Below are 18,124 nucleotides of genomic sequence, written 5' to 3'. Positions count from 1 at the left end.
TAAATCCAGATTCAGATTGAAGCTCTCCATGCTAAGATCCATCTTGCAGAAGGATACAGCATCAAAAGAAAAGGATTTAATCTGTGCAGGGTCTATATATAGAAATCCCATAAGCCACACCCTTTGGGACCAACCACCTCCACCTTCACCTACCAATGTGTCTCTGTTGTCAAATGTGTCACTACCTTCCCTTGTGTCTGTCCCTTCCAGTTTGTCTATCCATTCCCATGATTCCACTGTGTTGTCTACTCCCAACGTGTCCAGTCCCATCCATGATCCAATCCTTCAACTTGTTGCCCCTTCCCTGTAACCCCTTCATCAACTACCACCCAATCCTCACAGCTCCACACCCCCAAGGTCCACCACATCTCACCCTCAGAAAGACCCCGATCCTAAACCCTGTTATTTTTTTGTTAAATAAATGTTTATTTTGTTTGCACAATATCTGTGTTTTCTTTGTCTTTTTAAGCATTGCCGCTGCAAACACACACATGATTGTATTGTATTGTTGAGGCAACTTGTAACAGGTGTTTTACTACAGGTATTTTAATATTGAATTCAGCAAACATTACAGGTACATTTTAACATTACAGGTACATTTTTACATTACAGGTACATACTTAGCGGCTTAAACTATTCCGTCTTGCCATGCCACACATCCATTATCAGAAATAAAGAATGAAGAGAAACCAACAACCCTATGGACTGCCAGAGAAACTCCACGCAGGTACAGTGGGGCAAAAAAGTATTTAGTCAGTCAGCAATAGTGCAAGTTCCACCACTTAAAAAGATGAGAGGCGTCTGTAATTTACATCATAGGTAGACCTCAACTATGGGAGACAAACTGAGAAAAAAAAATCCAGAAAATCACATTGTCTGTTTTTTTTATCATTTTATTTGCATACTATGGTGGAAAATAAGTATTTGGTCAGAAACAAAATTTCATCTCAATACTTTGTAATATATCCTTTGTTGGCAATGACAGAGGTCAAACGTTTTCTGTAAGTCTTCACAAGGTTGCCACACACTGTTGTTGGTATGTTGGCCCATTCCTCCATGCAGATCTCCTCTAGAGCAGTGATGTTTTTGGCTTTTCGCTTGGCAACACGGACTTTCAACTCCCTCCCAAGGTTTTCTATAGGGTTGAGATCTGGAGACTGGCTAGGCCACTCCAGGACCTTGAAATGCTTCTTACGAAGCCACTCCTTCGTTGCCCTGGCAGTGTGCTTTGGATCATTGTCATGTTGAAAGACCCAACCACGTTTCATCTTCAATGCCCTTGCTGATGGAAGGAGGTTTGCACTCAAAATCTCACGATACATGGCCCCATTCATTCTTTCATGTACCCGGATCAGTCGTCCTGGCCCCTTTGCAGAGAAACAGCCCCAAAGCATGATGTTTCCACCACCATGCTTTACAGTAGGTATGGTGTTTGATGGATGCAACTCAGTATTCTTTTTCCTCCAAACACGACAAGTTGTGTTTCTACCAAACAGTTCCAGTTTGGTTTCATCAGACCATAGGACATTCTCCCAAAACTCCTCTGGATCATCCAAATGCTCTCTAGCAAACTTCAGACGGGCCCGGACATGTACTGGCTTAAGCAGTGGGACACGTCTGGCACTGCAGGATCTGAGTCCATGGTGGCGTAGTGTGTTACTTATGGTAGGCCTTGTTACATTGGTCCCAGCTCTCTGCAGTTCATTCACTAGGTCCCCCCGCGTGGTTCTGGGATTTTTGCTCACCGTTCTTGTGATCATTCTGACCGCAAGGGGTGGGATTTTGCGTGGAGCCCCAGATCGAGGGAGATTATCAGTGGTCTTGAATGTCTTCCATTTTCTAATTATTGCTCCCACTGTTGACTTCTTCACTCCAAGCTGGTTGGCTATTGCAGATTCAGTCTTCCCAGCCTGGTGCAGGGCTACAATTTTGTTTCTGGTGTCCTTTGACAGCTCTTTGGTCTTCACCATAGTGGAGTTTGGAGTCAGATATTTGAGGGTGTGCACAGGTGTCTTTTTATACTGATAACAAGTTTAAACAGGTGCCATTACTACAGGTAATGAGTGGAGGAAAGAGGAGACTCTTAAAGAAGAAGTTACAGGTCTGTGAGAGCCAGAAATCTTGATTGTTTGTTTCTGACCAAATACTTATTTTCCACCATAATATGCAAATAAAATGATAAAAAAACAGACAATGTGATTTTCTGGATTTTTTTTTCTCAGTTTGTCTCCCATAGTTGAGGTCTACCTATGATGTAAATTACAGACGCCTCTCATCTTTTTAAGTGGTGGAACTTGCACTATTGCTGACTGACTAAATACTTTTTTGCCCCACTGTATTATATCACAAAATATCTTTATTACAAATTACTCATGGCAACAATTTTAAAACAATAGATCTGTACGCACAACAGGCCATAAAAATAATTCATAAGATGTTATTGACAACCCAGTATCCAAATAATTAGTCCCATAAAGTGAAACCAAAGTATAATTAAAAATATCTCATAAAAAAGCAGTGTACCCCAATCTACCACATATTGCATATATATATATATATATATATATATATATATATATATATATATATATATACATATATATATATATATATATGCCAAAATACAACCTATAAGGTCAGGGGACGAAGGAAATCGTAAAAAACGCGCATCGGGGTGCGCGATCGCAGGACTTGGCAACCCTTAAAGGTATAAACCTACTATTTTCTATGTCCCTCTTGCACATAGCACTTTATTAAAATTAGAGTACTTGTTTTTCTTGCTGTTGGCCAATAGCACATTGCACCTTATAGATTGCATTTTGGTATATATATATATATATATATATATATATATATATATATATACAGTAAATATATATATGCAATATGTGGTAGATTGGGTACACTGCTTTTTTATGAGATATTTTTAATTATACTTTGGTTTCACTTTATGGGACTATTTATTTGGATACCAGGTTGTCAATAACATCTTAAAAATTATTTTTATGTCCTGTTGTGCGTACAGATCTATTGTTTTAAAATTGTTGCCATGAGTAATTTGTAATAAAGATATTTTGTGATATAATACCTGCGTGGTGTTTCTCTGGCAGTCCATAGGGTTGCTGGTTTCTCTTTTTACTTCGTGGTGGTAGTCACCAACTTTCATAGAGCACCTTGATTAGCTTGTATTATTGATATTTTATAATTCTACATTGTTATAGTGGTATTTTTAGTGATCCTTGGTGTTTCTGTGTTCTAATATTATTCAGAAATAAAGAATGCAGCAAAATCCCTCATCTGGGCAACTTCCACTCTAGTCCTCAGAGGGTGATCTTGGTAATCATGCAACATAACAGGTTCCTCAGGTTCAAAGTTGGGTTGCTCTTTTGCCAGGATATAATTGTGCATAACAACACAAGCTTTCACAACCTCATCAATTGTCTCTATTTTTAGATTCATTGGTGTTCCCAAAATCTGCCAAGGTTGGCACACATTTGAAAGGCCTCATCCCCAACCACAACAAATGGCATTGGCGGGCCTTAAGTGTTGGGAAAAGGCTGTGGCAAATTGAAATTATCATGATACAAATGTTGGCCCATGTCAGAGTTTTTGAAAATCTGAGAGCCATTTCCTCATCCAAATGAGCCAAGGTCAACAAATTAACATTCAGCATCTGCAATTGCCAGGAGAACAATAGAAAAGTATTTTTTGCAATTAAAATACTCAGTTCCACTTCCGAATGTGTTTGCCATCCACAGCCCCCACACAGTTAGGAAAATTACAAATGTCCTGGAATTTTTCCTAATTTTCAAACCATAGTTCAGTTGTTTCTTGGGGGAGGAATTCTTGACGTAGAACATCACATAAAGCCCTGCAGGTGTCTCCAACAATCCCAGAAAGGGTGGACACTCCAATATGGAACTGGAAATGGAGAGATGAGAAGGTCTCTCCGGTAGCCAGGAATCTGTAGAACAGAAAATAGAAATAAAAAAATTAATACATGGGTTTTCTAACAATAATACTATGAACATGTGTTTGTTTTTCACAATTACGTACCTCAGGGTCATCAACAGACGTTCCTCAGCAGGAATTGCTCTACAGAGATGTGTGTCATGCCTGGTAATGGATCCTCGGACACATTGCAGCAAGCCATCGAAACTCCATTCAGACATCCTTGTGTAGTCAAAAAACTTCTGAGGGTTTGCACACAGCTCATTGTATAACGAGTGGTAGGCTCCACGGCTCTCTCAGAGTTCAAGGATGGCATGTTGCCAGTAACGACACCAACGTCTTCTCAGTCTTTTGTCTTCTTCTTTCTTCTTGACGAGCAAAAGCAAAGGCAACAGCCAATTTCAATTGTAAATCCAGATTAGCATAGAAGCTCTCCATATCAATATCCATCTTGCAGCAGGATACAGCAGCAAAAGATGAGGATTTCTTCAGTGCAGTGTATCTATATACTGTATATAGAAATCCCATGAGACAAGCCCATTTGGTGTCTGATGTCAAGGAAAAGCTACTGGAAAACATTGGAAATATCGAACACATGCGCATAATCAATGCAAACGCATGCAAAAATGTATGCAAATGCATACACACGCAGCATTTTTTTGCCGTCATGCGTAAGGTGATGAGGATAAATAATGCTGTGTAAGAATGCATTTGCATACGGTTTTCCGTGTGTTTGTGCATCTAGATGATACGCTGCGGACTCAAATGCTAATTTGAACCTAGCCTTAGAGACAGCATTCAAATTTGATCAAGATAATCATATAAACTCATTTGCTATATTGTTGCAATATAAATGGATATAATAGGGCATGCACAAACTTGTCGTCTTAGTTACTAATGTCTGCTATACGGTATGATATCAAACCGACAAGCACGTGTTGCACCATATAACAGAATTAAAAGTAACAGCAAGCGAGCACACAAACAAAACCTTCCTCATATATCCCTTAATATACTCCTCACATATTACGAATCAGTGGGATTTATGGCACAGTAATAGGATATACACTGAGATACCGATATGAAAAAAATGGCCAAATGGCATTGTATGTCCATTTAGCACCACCACATCATGCATCTCAATATATAAACCACTAATCATAAACCCTACTATATGCCAAGGAGACATCCTGAGAACTATGCACAAGATTAACCAGTAATTCATTAACCCCTTAACGACTGCCGATACGCCTTTTAACGGCGGCAGTTAAGGGTACTTAAACCACAGCGCCGTTAATTAATTTTCTGGGTTCTCGGTTGCCGGGGGTAGCGGAGACCCCAGAGAACATGATTCAGGTCAGTTTTTATCGACCCTCAAGTTGCAATCGCCGGTAATTAACCGTTTACCGCCGGTAATTAACCGTTTACCGGCGGTCGCAAAGAAACCCAAAACGATTTGCATTTAATTTCTCTGTCCTCCGATTTGTGGGAAAAAAATGATTTTTTATTTTCACAGCTCTGCATCAAACTTCTGTGAAGCACTTGGGCATTCAAAATGCTCACCACATATCTAGATAAGTTCCATGGAGGGTCTAGTTTCCAAAATATGGTCACTTGTGGGGGGGTTTCTACTGTTTAGGTACATCAGGAGCTCTGCAAATGCAACATGACGCGCGCAGACCATTCCATCAAAGTCTGCATTTTAAAACGTCACTACTTCCCTTCCGAGCCCCGATGTGTGCCCAAACAGTGGTCCCCCCACACATATGGGGCATCAGCGTACTCAGGACAAATTGGACAACAAATTTTGGTGTCCAATTTCTCCTGTTACCCTTGGGAAAATAAAAAATTGGGGGCTAAAAAAAATCATTTTTGTGGAATAAAAAATATTTTTTATTTTCGCAACTCTGCATTATAAACTTCTGTGAAGCACTTGGGCGTTCAAAATGCTCACCACACATCTAGATAAGTTCCTTGGGGGGTATAGTTTCCAATATGGGGTCACTTCCGGTGGGTTTCTACTGTTTAGGTACATTAGGGGCTCTGCAAAAGCAGCATAATGCCTGCAGACTAATTTATCAAAGTCTGCATTCCAAAACAGTGCTCCTTCCCTTCCGAGCTCTGCTATGCGCCCAAACAGTGGTTCCCCCCACATATGGGGTATCAGCATACTCAGGATAAATTTGGGGGTGAAAAATCATTTTTGTGGAAAAAGTATGTTTTTTTATTTTCATGGCTCTACATTACAGACCATTCCATCAAAGTCTGCATTTTAAAACGTCACTACTTCCCTTCCGAGCCCCAATGTGTGCCCAAACAGTGGTCCCCCCCACATATGGGGTATCAGCGTACTCAGGGCAAATTGGGCAACAAGTTTTGGGGTCCAATTTCTCCTGTTACCCTTGGGAAAATAAAAAATTGGGGGCTAAAAAATCATTTTTGTGGAAAAAAAATATTTTTTATTTTTTATTTTCATGACTCTGCATTATAAACTTCTGTGAAGCACTTGGGCATTCAAAGTGCTCACCACTCATCTAGATAAGTTCCTTTGGGGTCAAGTTTCCAAAATGGGGTCACTTTTGGGGGGTTTCTACTGTTTAGGTACATCAGGGGCTCTGCAAACGCAACATAACGCGCACAGACGAAGCTATCAAAGTTGGCATTCCAAAACGGCGCTCCTTCCCTTCCGAGCTCTGCCATGCACCCAAACAGTGGTCTAATAATTTTTGGGGTCCAATTTTTTATGTTACCCTTGAGAAAATAAAAAATTGCGAGCTAAAAAATCATTTTTGAGGAAAAAAAAAAGAATTTTTATTTTCATGGCTCTACGTTATAAATTTCTGTGAAGCACTTGGGGGTTAAAAGTGCTCACTACACATCTAGATAAGTTCATTGGGGGGTCTAGTTTCCCAAATTGGGTCACTTGTGGGGGGTTTCCACTATTTAGGCACATCAGGGGCTCTCCAAACGCGACATGGCGTCCGATCTCAATTCCAGCCAATTCTGCATTGAAAAAGTCAAACGGAACTCCTTCTATTCCAAGTTCTGCCATGCGCCCAAACTGTGGTTTACCCCCACATATTGGGTATCAGCGTACTCAGAACAAATTGCATAACAACTTTCATGGCCTAATTTCTCCTGTTACCCTTGAGAAAATAAAAATTTTGGGGCGAAAAGATCATTTTTGTAGAAAAAAAATTTGATTTTTTTATTTTCACGGCTCTACGCTATAAACTTCTGTGATGCACCTGGGGGTTTAAAGTGCTTACCACACATCTAGAAAGGTTCCTTAAACAGTTTAGTTTCCAAAATAGTGTCACTTGTGGGGGGTTTCTACTGTTTAGGCACATCAGAGGCTCTCCGAACACGACATGGCTGCCGATCTCAATTCCAGCCAATTCCGTACTAAAAAAGGTTCTCCTTCTCTTCCAAGCCCTGCTGTGCGCCTAAACAGTGATTTACCCACAACTTTTGTGGTTCTTTTTCTCTTTTTACACTTGTAAAAATAAAAAAAATTGGTTCTGAAGTAAAATGTTTGCAAAAAAAAGTTACCGTATTTTACGCTTTGTAAGACGCTCCGGATTATAAGACGCACCCCAAATTTTGAGGAGAAAAATAGGAAAAAACTTTTTTTAATAAATTGGTGGGGCGTCTTATAATCCATGCATCTTATTACTTACCAGGGGTTGTGGCTGTGGTGGATCAGGGTCCCAGGGTCATTGCTGGAGGCAGGAGTGGAGCATTGCTGCAGGCTGGGATGAGGGGCTCTGCAGGGGGCTTCTGTGTTGCAGGGGGGCTCCTGTGCTGCAGGCTGGGATGAGGGGTCTGCAGGGGGGCTCCTGTGCTGCAAGCTGGGATGAGGGGTCTGCAGGGGGCTCCTGTGTTGCAGGGCTGTGTCCGATGCTGTAGGGCTGTCTCCGGTGCTGCGGGGGGCTCTGGCGACATTTTGTGAAAGGCCAGAGCCCCCGGCAGTTTGTCCATGCATTCCTGTATGACTGACTCCGGGAAAATGGCCGCCGGAATCTCGAGAGATGAGATCTCAGCGCTGAAATCTCATCTCCCGAGATTCCGGCGGCCATTTTCCCGGAATTAGTCATACTGGAACGCATGGACGAACTGCCGGGGGGCTCTGGTCTTTCACAAAATGTCGCCAGAGCCCCCCGCAGCACCGGAGCCTCCAGCATCACCCAGGGAAGCAGCGGACAACCCCGGCAGCGGCGGCGGACGACAGCGGCGGCGGGCGGTAGCGGCGGCGGACACCCCCCTGTAATGGTAAGCGGTATATCCACTTTGTTAGACGCACCCACATTTCCCCCCCCCAAATTTGGGGGAAATAAAGTGCGTCTTACAAAGCGTAAAATACAGTAAATGTTAATTTTTTTCTTCCACATTGTTTCAGTTCCTGTGAAGCACGTAAAGGGTTAATAAACTTCTTGAATGTGGTTTTGAGCACCTTGAGGGGAGTGGTTTTTAGAATGGTGTCAAGTTTGGCTTTTTTCTGTCATGTACACCCCTCAAAGTGACTTTAAATGTGAGATGGTCCCTAAAAAAATGGTTTTGTAAATGTTGTTGTAAAAGTGAGAAATCGCTAGTCAACTTTTAACCCTTATAACTTCCTAACAAAAAAATATTGTTTCCAAAATTGTGCTGATGTAAAGTAGACATGTAGGAAATGTGATTTATTAACTCTTTTGTGTGACATATCTCTCTGATTTAAGGGCATAAAAATTAAAAGTTTGAAAATTGCAAAATTTTAAGCACCTCTCTTCTTCTTGTCCAACTACATGCACTACTGACCCCATTCCCTCTCATCTCCTCCAGTCTCTCTCTCCAGTTGTCACAACTTAGCTAACTACAATCTTTAATCTCTCCCTCTCCTCAGGCATTTTCCCCTCCTCCTTCAAACACTATCATTACTCGATTACTAAAGAAACCAGCCCTTGACTCATCCTGCACAAATAATTACAGACCAGTCTTCAATCTCCCCTTCATCTCTAAACTCTTGGAGTGCCTAATCTACTCCCGCCTTACCCGTTACCTCTCTACTCATTCCCTCCTAGACCCTTCACAGTCCGGTTTCCGCCCCCTACATTCGACAGAATCTGCACTCATCAAAGTGACCAATGACCTTTTGACAGCAAAATGCAATGGTGACCACTTTCTGCTCATTCTTCTTGACCTTTCTGCAGCTTTCGACACTGTTGACCACCCTCTCCTACTCTTTAGGCCCCAGTCACTAGGCATTAAGGACACTGCTCTCTCCTGGTTCTCCTCCTACCTTTCTGACCGCTCCTTCAGTGTTTTGTTTGCTGACTCCACTTCATCTCCTCTTCCTCTCGCTGTTGGGGTACCTCAGGGCTCAGTTCTTGGCCCCCTTCTCTTCTCTCTCTACACGGCCCCAATTGGACAGACTATCAACAGATTTGGCTTTCAGTACCATCTTCACGCTGATGACACACAACTATACACATCATCCCCTGACCTTACCCCCCCTGTACTATGGAACACCAGTGATTCTCTGTCCGCAGTCTCCAACATCATGTCCGCACTCTATGTGAAACTCAACCTATCCAAAACTGAACTTCTTCTGCTCCCACCATCTACCAACCTCCCTAAATCTGGCATTTCCCTCTCTGTAGGTGGCACCATAATAACACCATGTGCAGCAGGCACGCTGTCTGGGTATTATATTTGAGTACGATCTCTCCTTCACATCCCATATACAATCTCTTGCCCGCTCTTGCCGCTTACACCTAAAGAACATCTCTAGAATCCGCCCTTTTCTCACCATGGAAGCAACAACAACCCTCACTGTCACCCTGATCCACTCCCGCCTGGACTACTGCAATTCTCTATTAATTGGCCTCCCCCTCACTCGACTTTCCTCTCTCCAGTCTATCCTTAATGCAGCAGCCAGGGTTGTCCATATAGCTAATCGGTATTCAGACATGTCCGCTCTTCGCCAGTCATTACACTGGCTGGCCATTCATTACAGGATACAATTCAAAGTACTTGTTCTCACCCACAAAGCTCTCCACAGTGCGGCACCCCCATACATCTCCTCCCTCATTTCGGTCTATCAGCCTAACCGACGGCAGCGCTCTGCAAATGACTTTCGACTAACCTCTGCTCTAATCCGTACCTCCCACTCCCGACTCCAAGACTTCTCCCGTGCTGCGCCAATCCTCTGGAATGCTCTACCCCAAGATATTAGGACCATCCACAATTTGCATAGTTTTACGTGCTCCCTCAAAACACATTTGTTCAGAGCGGCCTATCACATTCCCTAATCAGTCATTTTATGTTTGTGTGTATGAGTATGTGTGTGTAGCCCATTCGCTATCTCCATCTATTCCCCCACCCCCTGAAGATGGCTGGACCATCATTGTAAATACATCATTGTAAATACACACCTGTACTTTGTATCTCCCCCACCTCATTGTAGATTGTAAGCTCTCACAAGCAGGGTCGTATTTTGCTTTAATTATTGTATTGTTAAGATTGTTACTGATGACTGTTATGTTTGAAATTATTAAACTGTAAAGCGCTGCGGAATATGTTGGCGCTATATAAGTAAAGATTATTATTATTATTATTAACTAGACTTACTTTTGCAAAGATCTTTCCAGACTGTTCAAAGCAGACTCCTTCACGATACCCCTATCTCCTATGAGTCCACACCATACACTAAGTGACAATCTTTTTACCAAGGACCTGAGTAAACTCAAAAAATGCATACTCAACTACCTATCCCTTATGTTTCATCAGTGCCACTACCTTGAACTCTTTAAGGTAAATGCCCTAATAATGCTGCAGAATATGCTCTTCTTGCCATAAAAGGACAACATATAAGGTAAGGGAGGCAATTTGGCCTTAAAGTCCATCCATTTTGTGATATTTGTAAAACTGTAGAATTAATGTTTTAGTTAGAGGTCTAAATGTTCTAACAAGGTCCTTCAACCTAAATACAAATTATTTCACTTGCAAGCACATCATTACTACTGTGCAGCCAAAGAAGGCATAATAAAGATTCAAACAAAAAACAAAAACACTATTTTTTGTGCTGAAGCTGACTAATTTTGCATGATTGCAGTGCAGTGTGTGCTTACAACACAATCTAAAACTCGTTATATGTTTTTGTGGCTGCATAGGGCCTGAAAATAGATTTGAGCAGAAAGAGATTTTGGTTATACACCTGGAATGCCAAGAGTAGACTGGACATTTACTGTTTTACTGCTAATTGCAGATAATTTTTAGAATTATTAGTATTATTGATTATAAAATGCTAAATTTACTATCATTATCAGATGAATAATGGTAATGATAACAATAAATATTTTTTAATACTGTCAGTTGTTTAACATGCTATTTAAACTGAACCATAATGACATGCAGAGTAAACCAGCATCAACATTATTTTAGACGTACTAGGCAGAGGACTGCTGTAGACAAGGTTATACCTCATCTAGATTAAGGATTGTTACTAGAAAAATGCAATCCCATAAATAATGAGGATGTTGACCGTTTTGCTTGACAGTCTCACTTCATCAAAGACAAATTAACATATTTAAGGTCATTGAAAGGAAACTATTAGAAACATAAATGTTTTTACTTCCTCTTATACAGCACTGTTCATATGGCTCTATGTATCACTTTGGTGTTAATTAGTTAAGAATAATGGGTCTTCCTTTACATTCAATGTACAAAGCCTACCTATGGTGTATTGCTCTTGATTGGTGAGATATATTTCAAATAGAAATGAATGTAAAGGTTACAGAGTGAGCATTCTCGGAACTGATGCTGAATTTGAAATATTTACTCATTAGAATGAAATGGGAAGGATTTGTCATTGGAGAAGACATTTTTTTTTTGCATTCCAGTTTACATAATCACATAGAATATATTTCATATCTGAGAGACAGACGGCCAAGTTCAAAAAAATGTACTTCAATGACATCCAGATCGCTAACGAGACTTATGCAAAACCATTCATTTTTGTTGATGTTTCTAGATTTACTATTCTTAGGTAACGCCCAGTATATTTTCAGACCTGAGAAAAATTGAGGAATTGGAAATTCAGAGACCTTAGTAACAGCTGAGTTACCAATACATGCATACTTTTTGTGTTTTACAAAGATCATGTCTTATTAGCTCAAACCACACATATTTTGTATATTTTTTTAGAATTACATGAAACAAGTGAAAATGTTGAAAACTTCTTTCATTATTATCGTTATCAGTTTAACAGTTAACAATTCTCATTTTGTCCGTTATTTAATACCTAGACCTTTACAAAATATATTTATTTATTCATTTATTTGTGATCTTTTAATTTTGAATTTTTTTTGTTCATGCTGCTCTGACTAGAACATGTAAACTCAGTGTAAGCTGATCAAGTGAATGAACTGAGGGTAGAAAGGTCAGCAAGTCGAGCAAATTCCAGAGAGCTGGGCACAATGACATAATCAGAGATATAATCAGAAGAACAACCGGGGTCGAGTCCAGAAGGCTAGGCAGAGGTAAAAATAGAATGTCAGTCTGGTATCAAATCCAATAAGGCATCTTATGGGTTAATTATGGGTTAATTATAAGCGTATTAGATATAACAGTTGGGTCAGAACAAATATAGATTTTAAAATACAAATCACAATAGTAGAACAACAGGAGCAGAGAATACAGTGCAATATTTTAGATAACTAAATAGGGCAAGGATGAGGAAACTTTTTTCAGCCAATGGCCATTTGGATATTTATACCTTTTGGGGCCGTATAAAATTATCAACTTGAAAATTACCCTGATATACTGGATATATTTGGTTAAACATCTAATTAACTCACCCCTAATGTGATGGCTGGATCTGCTTCTCTTTGTTGTGACTGTGATGTAAGGAGGCATGGATGATGTTGCTACTCGTAACTGCTTTTCCAGGTTTGCATGAGTCTAGAGCACAGATGACTCTTTGTGATGCTGAGTTTTGTAAAAAAAAATGGCAGCAGGAGGAACCCAGGGCTATCCGCACCAACATATGGTCTCAGGATCTCATCTCGGTACCTAATGGCAGTCAGGCTACCTCTGGCGAGCACATGGAGAAACGCCTCCTCACACCATTACTGACCCACTGACTACCTCTTGAAGCTCATCAAGAGAATGCCAAGAGTGTGCAAAGCAGTCATCAAAGCAAAAGGTGGCTACTTTGAAGAACCTAAAATATTAGACATAATTACAGTTGTTTCACGCTTTTTTGTAAAGTATATAATTCCACGTGTTAATTCATAGTTTTGATGCCTACAGTGTGAATGTACAATGTTCATAGTCATGAAAATACAGAAAAATCTTTAAATGAGAAAGTGTGTCCAAACTTTTGGTCTGTACTGTATATATATATATATATATATATATATATATATATATATATATATATATATATATATATATATCTCAGTGCTAGGCAGGCAGTGTATGTGGCTATATATATATATATATATATTCCATTACTGTGTGCTGCTGCTGCTTATTACAAATGTTGACCGTATATACATAGCCCCAGGTATCAGTGGGCAGGAATAATTTGTTTTTGCGTCTTAATCCTGATTTTTTTTTTATTTAAAAGCAATCCAGAGCACATGTTTTTTTTTTCCTTTTGCTTGTTGGCACTTTTGATTACAGCCAGATCCTTTACATAGTACAGCGTTAAAATACATCTATTTCAAACAGGGGCTTGGCCATCACACTGATCACATCTGAGTATGCATAAAATTCTGCTATTTTTTGTGGTTGTGTAAACATTTTTTGGAGTGTTTTATACAAGTTCTTGACACCAGTTTGCTTAAAAAAAATATATATAACTATATGCCAGATTGCCTATCATTGTGGTAAAAATTGTGGCATTTCAGGCCTCCATTGAATTTTTTCTGGTTATGTATTTGCCTAGTTTATTGACACTTTTTTGCTGCTAAAAAACAAAAACAAAAAAACAGGCCAGATATTTTAACCCCTTCATGACCTTGGGATTTTCCGTTTTTCCGTGTTCGTTTTTCACTCCCCTCCTTCCCAGAGCCATAACTTTTTTATTTTTCTGTCAATTTGGCCATATGAGGGTTTATTTTTTGCGGGACGAGTTGTACTTTTGAACAACATCATTGGTTTTAGCATTTCGTGTACTAGAAAATGGGAAAAAAATTCCAAGTGCGGTGATGTCACTAACCTTGTGTGATGTCACTAACACGTGATCCCTGAAGAAGGAATCGGTGATTCCGAAACGCATAGGAAAGCATGGTTCGATGTGCACCCTGTAGCCGGTCACGTGATCCATCACGTGCTAGTGATGTCACGCAAGGTCCTGCAGCCATGCTGCACCTTTCCGGCTCTATCTTAGGACTGAGCCCTTACTGCCTGTGCATGGCAGACTTGTTTCTTTCCCGGGAGGTACACCTGTCACTGGCCAGGACGGCGCCACCCGGACAACTGTTTTTTTTTTTTTTCAATAACACTATTATTTATCGCTCTCTGGCATTTGGCTTAATTGGGACATAGAAACCGAATGGACGCTACCTGAAGGACCTTCCAGGACGCAGGGGAGATTATTCAAATACAGTCTACATGATTGAGGTACCACATCCTTGCACCCACGTTATTATCTGTGAAAGGTTATCGCGGTATTATGCCTACATTTATGTTTTTTAACTGAAATTTTAGCGCAAATATTTCAATACTTACATAAAGTATAGATTTTGAAATGCTTTTTATTAATTATTCAAACACAGATAATACCAAAAGTAATACAAAATTGATTAAAAACATCCCAGAAAAAGCGGGAAATATCAGCCCGGTAATCTGGGCAGAGGCCAATAGAGGGAAAAAGAAAAAACAACAATATGCCTTCCCTATCCCCTAGTAGGCCCTAAGGTCTGATAGCCTTCTGTCAGAAGAGGTTGGCACCCTAATTTGCGATGTAGCGCCCCGCTCCACGGCAGCTGTCCCTTCAATCCCTAGGCAATATAGTCACACACATAGATCCCAGAGAAAATAATTGAATGCAGATCAAATTGATCTATATCTTTTATTTAGCACTAATAACTACTGTATACAGCACAAATACATAGGTATATATCAATCTCTGTATAATCACTAAAACCTCCTGCTCCAATAATGTAATAATATATCCAATATTAGGATTAATAAGAACCTGAATTAATATGATGTACTATCACTCATGAAAGGAACTAGAATGGAGCGGGGGTATAGAGAACTATGCCAGTTCTAAGATGCCATATGGATATACAGCACAGACCAAATTGGTTTCAATGGGTTTCGTGGACATGTGCCACTCCCAAGCTCCGGAATGGAAGGAGAGATTTGCCCCACTACCAAACCTCCAAATTTTTCCAAAAATAAAAGCCCATGTTGAGTTTACCTAAAATCTGACTTGGTCAACTACTTTGACCACATCCACACTCACTTTTATTCTGTCTTGCAGTCACAGACATTGCTGTCATCACAATGAGCTCTAGCGGGTTCAATATGCCTCTATACTGGAGGACACATAGCGGCCCTCGTATATGGTTCCCCTCACCGCATCGCAATATATATACAGTGCAGACCAAAAGTTTTGACACACCTTCTCATTTAAAGATTTTTCTGTATTTTCATGACTATGAAAATTGTACTTTCACACTGAAGGCATCAAAACTATGAATCAACACATGTGGAATTATATACTTAACAAAAAAGTGTGAAACAACTGAAAATATGTCTTAGATTCTAGGTTCTTCGAAGTAGCCACCTTTCGCTTTGATGACTGCTTTGCACACTCTTGGCATTCTCTTGATGAGCTCGCGCTCGAAATGTTGCCTTTTAGGATTGTGGAGACTGAAGCTTTATGCAACCTGATGGCGGTGGCCATCCTAAAGTACTCGGTCCCAGCCGTCACTATTTCTCCCTTTGTGCCCTCCCCGCATGACACAAGCACGTGTCCGACAACATTAGCCATGCCCTCAACAATGCTGTCACTGGGAAAGTACAGCTAACCACAGACACGTGGACAAGTGCTTGTGGGCAGGGATGCTACATCTCGCTGATGGCACACTGGGTTAACATAGTGGAAGCTGGGACCCAGTTGGACCTTGGGATGGAACATGTTCTCCCAACACCGAGGATCGTGAGCCCTATATCAATCAGGGTTGCCCCCACAGTCTACATCTCCTGCACCCCTTCCTCCTCCTCTTCATCCTCCATCTCCGAAATGACCACATCAGTCACAAGCTGGAAGCACTTCAGCACTGCCTCAGTCAAGCGGCAACATGTTCTACTGAAGTTAATATGCTTAGGTGACAAACCGCACAATGCTGAAGAGTTGTGGACAGCTCTGAAAGAGCAGGCAGATATGTGGCTGACACCACTGAACCTACAGCCAGGCATGGTCATGTGTGACAATGGCTGAAACCTGGTGGCGGCTGAGGCGAGGTGCGATAACTCATGTACCACGCCTGGCCCATGTGCTTGTAGGATAGCTGCGGAGACACCATCACGTGTTTCTCAATGCAAGCAGTGAATAGCCAGACCTTTCCCCGGGAAGGAACAACCACGGGAAGGGCAGCATCCAATAAAGGAAAACATCCAATAAAGGAAAACCACCTATGCCAAGCATGGTATCCATCCACAGACAGCTGTTTCGGGGTGTTTGCCCCTCATCAGTGTGGAGTAGGAATCTGGCTATTAGGAACAGTGCCTAGTAAAAGGCTGTGAAGGAACAGATGATTGGCCTCGGGGAGACCAAAACATCCAACACCACGGAGACACCATCACGTGTTTCTCAACGCAGTGATCCAGAACACTGCTCCCATCCCTTATGGGAAATATGCAAATGCATGTAGGATAGCTGCGGAGACACCATCACGTGTTTCTCAACGCAAGCAGTGAATAGCCAGACCTTTCCCCGGGAAGGAACAACCACGGGAAGGGCAGCATCCAATAATGGAAAACATCCAATAAAGGAAAACCACCTATGCCAAGCATGGTATCCATCCACAGACAGCTTTTTCGGGGTGTTTGCCCCTCATCAGTGTGGAGTAGGAATCTGGCTATTAGGAGCAGTGCCTAGTAAAAGGCTGTGAAGGAACAGATGATTGGCCTTGGGGAGACCAAAACATCCAACACCGCGGAGACACCATCACGTGTTTCTCAACGCAGTGATCCAGAACACTGCCCCCATCCCTTATGGGAAATATGCAAATGCATGTAGGATAGCTGCGGAGACACCATCACATGTTTCTCAACGCAAGCAGTGAATAGCCAGACCTTTCCCTGGGAAGGAACAACCTCGGGAAGGGCAGCATCCAATAAAGGAAAACATCCAATAAAGGAAAACCACCTATGCCAAGCATGGTATCCATCCACAGACAGCTGTTTCGGGGGGTTTGCCCCTCATCAGTGTGGAGTAGGAATCTGGCTATTAGGAGCAGTGCCTAGTAAAAGGCTGTGAAGGAACAGATGATTGGCCTCGGGGAGACCAAAACATCCAACACCGCGGAGACACCATCACGTGTTTCTCAACGCAGTGATCCAGAACACAGCCCCCATCCCTTATGGGAAATATGCAAATGCATGTAGGATAGCTGCGGAGACACCATCACGTGTTTCTCAATGCAAGCAGTGAATAGCCAGACCTTTCCCCGGGAAGGAACAGCCACGGGAAGGGCAGCATCCAATAAAGGAAAACATCCAATAAAGGAAAACCACCTATGCCAAGCATGGTATCCATCCACAGACAGCTGTTTCGGGGTGTTTGCCCCTCATCAGTGTGGAGTAGGAATCTGGCTATTAGGAGCAGTGCCTAGTAAAAGGCTGTGAAGGAACAGATGATTGGCCTCAGGGAGACCAAAACATCCAACACCGCGGAGACACCATCACGTGTTTCTCAACGCAGTGATCCGCAGCTATCCTACATGCATTTGCATATTTCCCATAAGGGATGGGGGCAGTGTTCTGGATCACTGCGTTGAGAAACACGTGATGGCGTCTCCGCGGTGTTGGATGTTTTGGTCTCCCCGAGGCCAATCATCTGTTCCTTCACAGCCTTTTACTAGGCACTGCTCCTAATAGCCAGATTCCTACTCCACACTGATGAGGGGCAAACCCCCCGAAACAGCTGTCTGTGGATGGATACCATGCTTGG

The sequence above is a fragment of the Ranitomeya variabilis genome, chromosome 1 (assembly GCF_051348905.1).
Source record: "Ranitomeya variabilis isolate aRanVar5 chromosome 1, aRanVar5.hap1, whole genome shotgun sequence".
NCBI lineage: Eukaryota > Metazoa > Chordata > Amphibia > Anura > Dendrobatidae > Ranitomeya > Ranitomeya variabilis.
The sequence above is the reverse complement of the archived record's forward strand: the minus strand, read 5'-3'. Positions refer to the sequence as shown.